We start from the raw sequence: 6000 nt of genomic DNA, 5'->3' as shown, positions 1-6000 counted from the left end.
TGAACCCATCAGGCCTTATGCTAGTCTGGGCTAATAACCATTCCCACCAAATATAAGGTGGCACAAACCCAGGTGTAGTACCTAAGCTACAAGGTGGGGCGGGGCTACTTAGTCCTGTCTTAGACAAAGTAAAAGGCTTGGCCAAGTAATTGTTACCGGTCATGAAAGTTCAACCATTGTTAAGAATGGTCAGGTAGTATTGGCAATTGATCTTGCATCTTGCCTCATGGGCTACACCTCTCCATGGGTTGACAAGCCCAGGTCAACCCATTTGAATCCAGTGGACAACCTTGATCTTAACAACTTGTGAAACACTACAATATGCACTCTGCCATGCCACTGATATTTCAGTCCCCATCAGTGTGCACACTGACACCTCAGTCTAGGGGCTGAAGGGCCAGAGGAAAGATCTCACATGTATCTCCACCACAAACAGTAACAAGTTGTTCTAGTAAGAACTAATCAGCCTACTTTCCTTTCACTGTCTCTACATCTGGACTAAATTTGGTGCAAATCGAGGTCCACAAGTTAGATCTCTTGCGCCTCAAATGTTCATGTGTCTGCCATCTTGGATTGGAGTGGGTGACATCATCACAAACTACACCATTGGGGCATCTCTGTGTGTCCATTCAGCTGTAGCAAATTTGGTTCAAATCGGTTAGACTGTCCACAAGTTAGTGAATTGGCCCTCAAAGGTTTACGTGTCTACCATCTTGGATTGGAGTGGGTGACATCATCACAAACTACACCATTGGGGCATCTCTGTGTGTCCATTCAGCTGTAGCAAATTTGGTTCAAATCGGTTAGACTGTCCACAAGTTAGTGAATTGGCCCTCAAAGGTTTACGTGTCTACCATCTTGAATTGAGGTGGATGACATCATTACAGTCTTTGCCATTGAGGTGTCCCTATGTGTCCCTACAGCTGTAGCAAATTTGGTTAAAATCGGTTAAGCGGTTCACGAGTTAGCTCACTTGCACTTCAGAGTGCCATCTTGAATCAGCTTCTGCCATCTTGAATCAGGGTGGATGAAATCATCACAGACTACACCACTGAGGTGTCCCTGTGTGTCACTCACTACAACTGTACCTAATTTGGTTCAAATCAGTTAGACAGTCCACAAGTTAGCCCACTTGTGCCTCAAACATTCACACGTCCACCATCTTAGGTTGGTGTTGATGACATCATCACAAACTATACCATTGAGGTGTCCCTATGTGTCCCTACAACTGCAGCAAATTTGGTTCAAATCAGCTAAGCGGTTCACGTTAGCCCACGTGCACCTCAAAAGTTTATGAGTCTGCCATCTTGAATTGGTTGTGTCTGAAATCATCACAAGCTATGCCATTGAAGTGTCCGTGTGTGTCACTCACTGCAACTGTACCCAAATTCGTTCAAATAGGTTAGGGAGCCCATAAATTAGACTGCTTGCACCTCAGATTTTCATGCGACCACCATCTTGAATTAGAATGAATGACATCATCACACACCACACCATTAGGGCATCCCTATGTGTCCCTACAGCTGTAGCAAATTTGGTCCAAATCGGTTAAGCGGTTCACAAGTTAGCCCACTTGCACCTCAAAAGTTTACACATCCACCATCTTGGATTGGGGTGGATGACATCATCTCAAACTATGTTGTTGAGGTGTCCCTATGTGTCACTAACTGTACCTAATTTGGTTTAAATTGGTTAGACAGTCCACAAATCAGCTTGCTCATGCCTCAGATGTTCATGCAGGTTGCCATTTTGAATTGGAGTGGTTGACATTATCACACACCACACCACTTTGGCATCCCAATATGTCTCTACAGCTCTAGCAAATTTGGTTCAAATTGATTAGGCGGTTCACAAATTAGCCCACTTGCTCCTCAAAAGTTTACATGTCTGCAGGGGCGTAACGATAGGGGGGGCAGGGGGGGCACGTGCCCCAGGCGCCACTTGGGAGGGGGCGCCAAAAAGTGCCCCCGCCAGTCCCCTGCCTTTGGCAAAAAAATTTTTTTGTGTGATTTTTATTTTTTTTTGTCATTGCGGAGCTCTCCGGTGGGCGGGAGCTCCCATTGGCTGCCGGAGAACACTTGCCCACCATGCTGGTTGTCTCAGTTCCTCCCTCCCTGCTTGCTGCACGCACGAGGAGTAGCTTGGTTTAGTTGAGAGAGCAGCTGCTGCTGGGGACGTTCTCTGACTCTGCCTGTCTGCCGTTTGACCACCACACTGCCCTCTGGCTGCATTTTATTCTTCTGTTCTGCATTAACAAAGTAAGTTTCATTGCTAAAATCTCTCTCTCCCCTGTGTGTGTGTTGTGTGTGAGAGAATGCCCCTACTCCCTTGCATAACGTCCTCCTTTTAGCTCTTCTGTGCTTTGCATAGCAGGCTTCACACCCCCCCCCAAACCGAGGGTAGCTGCCTGCAAGTGGAGCCAGTGGGGCTCTCCTGGCTTGCATTGTGTGAGTTTCTGGCTTGCATTGTGTTTCTGGCTTGCAATGTGTTTCTGGCTTGCATTGTGTGAGTCCCGGTGGGATTGCAAAAGGAAACTCACGCAATGCAAGCCAGGAGAGCAACTTGTGGCTCCACTTGCATTGCCCGAGTTTCTTTTTGCAATCCCACCTCTGCAAAAGGAAACTCATGCAATGCAAGTGGAGCCACAAGTCACTCTCCTGGCTTGCATGCATGAGTTTCCTTTTGCAGAGGTGGGATTGCAAAAGGAAACTAGTAGTACTAGTACACAAGATCTTTGCAGCTCTGCTAGTAATTACAACTTCTGGATCATCCCTTAGCATTGGGGGTGGGGTGGCAAATTTAATTTGGAACTCATTAATATAATTTTTGAATAATGTTCAGTCTGTCTGGATTAATACTAGGTTTATTCTTTATAGCAGATTTTTATTAGCAACATACAGTCTACAACATTTTCAGCCTTGTTCATTTGGTGCATATTGTAGATGTTCTGTCTCCAAAACATAAGTACAGCATCTATATTTTTGAAGGGGGGAAAATCCCATTTAATACAGTGTGAACAAATTGGTCCAAAAAGTAGCAATGGGAAGTTTTTCTTTCTGCCCCTGCAGCTTTAATAAGATAGAGTGCACAAATATCACTTGATTAACAGCTGCGATATTAATTTCCCTTTTTGGTTGCTTGACTCACAGCGAGAATCATGTTAAGGCAGTGGAGAACCAATTAAATTGATTTTAATCTTTGTTAGAGAAGATAACATGCCTTTTTCCTTGTTTAAATAATTAAAGTTTCAGTAGGTATTATTTCTGGCTTTAAAGAAATTGGTATCTTAATGTAATGGAATCCTTCTAATTACATACTTAATAGTTTTTAAAAAGTTAATCACGGTTTTTCATTCAATGTGTATTTTGTTTTACATATTAAACTTATATTTTCCTTTGAGAGAGTTTTAAAAATAAGAGGAAATTGGGAAGGCTTTTTTAAAACAAAGAAAAATCTCACCCCTACTTATTCATGATCTTTTTGATTTGCCTGTGTTTTTATTTCAAGCAAGTCAGATGTATGTTGGGGGGTATTTATTTATGTGTATTTATTTCAAGCAAGTCAGATGTAATTGCAAATAACATGCAGAAGATCCCAGGTTCAATCCCTACCTCCAGGTAGGGCTGGGAGAAACTCCTGCCTGAAACCTTGGAGAGCTGCTGCCAGTCAGTGTGGGCAATAGTGAGCTAGGTGGACCAATATCTGACTCTGTAGACAGCTTCCTACGTAATCAAACCATAACTTGCCCTTACGTTCAATCCAATTGGATGCATTCACATTCACAGCTTACATCCAATAAACTGCTGAGTCAGCCCTCCAAACTAGGATCACACAGTGTGGTTTGCAATTCTGGTATATGAAGGGCCCAAACCTCAGTTTTGTTGTTCAGGTGCATAGGCAAACGGTGATTTAATTAAACCAGGAGGTTATTTATTAAGACTGTGTATGAGAGGGAAGCAGAAAGAGGAGGAGATCATGGCTCAAATAATGGTGGCTGAATGTGGCCATTGAGTTTCCCAGGAATACAACCAACGTAAAGTGTGCTACAAATAGACATTATTATAGAATTAATAAACATAGAATATCTATGATAGACTAGAATATATGTCTATTATAATTTAAGTCTCTATTATAATATAAGCATAAATCTTGAATAGACTAGAATATCTATGATGGAAAAGACTAGAATACCTGTCTTGTCTTTTCCATTTTGGGACACAAAACCTATTACTATGTTTAAAAGCATTTATTTTCTGGCCATGAGGACTGCAAACTTAGGCTGTTAGTATGCAAGACATTTCTTTAAAATATATATTTCTAAAGAGCCTTGTAGCCTCATGTTTCCTTTTTCCTGTCCCAGTATACTTGCACGGATGCAGCCCACAACCCACATTTGACTATGGTTGTGACACATTTCCATATTTCCGGGGGCAGCCGGGGGGAAGGAGAGTGGGGGGGCGCAATTTCAGTGCTTGCCCCGGGCGCCGTTTTCCCTAGTTACGCCTCTGCATGTCTGCCATCTTGGATTGGGGTGGATGACATCATCAGAAACTATGTCGTTGAGGTGTCCCTATGTGTCCCTACAACTGTACCTGATTTGGTTAATATTGGTCCAGGCATTGCAAATTGATAGTGGGGGGACACACAGACGGACACACAGACACACACACAGAATGCTGGATGATATCATAAGCCTACTGGAAAGTAGGCTAAAAAGTGAAATGCACCTACACAGTAGTGGAGAACTACCCTGCTGGATCAGGCCCAAGGCCCATCTAGTCCAGCATCCTGTTCCACACAGTGGCCCACCAGAGGCCTCTGAGAAGCCCACAGGCAAGATGTGGGCTCTTGCCTATGGTCTCTCTCTCTCTCTCTCTCTCTCTCTCTCTCTCTCTTGCTGTTGCCCTCTCTCTTACTGTTGCTGCACTGTAACTTGTATTTACAGGCAACTTGCCTCTGAGGCTGCAAATGGCCTAGAGCCACTAGACTAGTAGCCTTTGATTGTCCTGTCCGTGAATTTGTCTATGCCTCCTTTAAAGCCATCCAAGATAGTGGCTATCACCACATCCTGTGGCAAATAAATGTGTGAAAAACTTCCTCTTGGTCCTGAATTTCCTGGCCTTCAGTTTCATGGGATGACCCCTGGTTCTAGAGGGAGAAAAGGTTATCTCTGTCCACTCCATGAATAATTTTATACACCTCTATCATGTTTCCCCATAGTAACCTCTTTTCCAAATTAAAAAGCCCCAGATGCTGTAGCTTTGCCTCATAAGGAAGGTGCTGTAGGCCCCTGTTCATCATGGTTACAGTCTTCTGCACCTTTTCCAGTTCTAAAATGTCCTTCTTAAGATACGGTGACCAGAACTATGTGCAGTACTCCAAATGTGGCCATGCCATAAGGGCACTATAATAGCATTTTTATTTTCAATCCCCTTCCTAATAATCTCTAGTATGGAATTTGCCTTTTTCACAGCTGAATCGACACTTCCACACACTGAGTCGACACTAGTCATTATGTGTCGCCATGCCTCAAAGATCTCTCTCCTGGTCATTCACTGATAGTTCAGACCCACATCAGTGTATGTGATTTCCCCAATATGCATCACTTTACACTAGCTTACATTGCCATATTATATTGCTTACATTGCCACATACATATTTGGCATTTTGTCGTCCACTCACCAAGTTTGGAGATATCTTTTTGGAGCTCCTCACAATTTCTGGTAGGTTCCAAAGCCACCCTCCACTTATCGACAGAGCTTGACACCCTACCTCCCCCCACCCCCGGGGCTTGGGTGGAAAACCCAGGGAAAACTCTCTTTATTTTACTATTGGAAAAGCACACCCAAACCTCTACGTGCAAGCCTACACACGGTGAGAAAACTAATAGCTGCTGAGCTCCTGAGGCATGTTTTGCACCAGAGGAAAAGCCCCCTTTTAGCCCTCCCTTTCTCCTGAGTTAAAAATCCACTTGGATGAGGCTCGTAAAAGAAAAGAACA

The sequence above is a fragment of the Hemicordylus capensis genome, chromosome 3, assembly GCF_027244095.1.
Source record: "Hemicordylus capensis ecotype Gifberg chromosome 3, rHemCap1.1.pri, whole genome shotgun sequence".
Lineage (NCBI taxonomy): Eukaryota > Metazoa > Chordata > Lepidosauria > Squamata > Cordylidae > Hemicordylus > Hemicordylus capensis.
The sequence above is the reverse complement of the archived record's forward strand: the minus strand, read 5'-3'. Positions refer to the sequence as shown.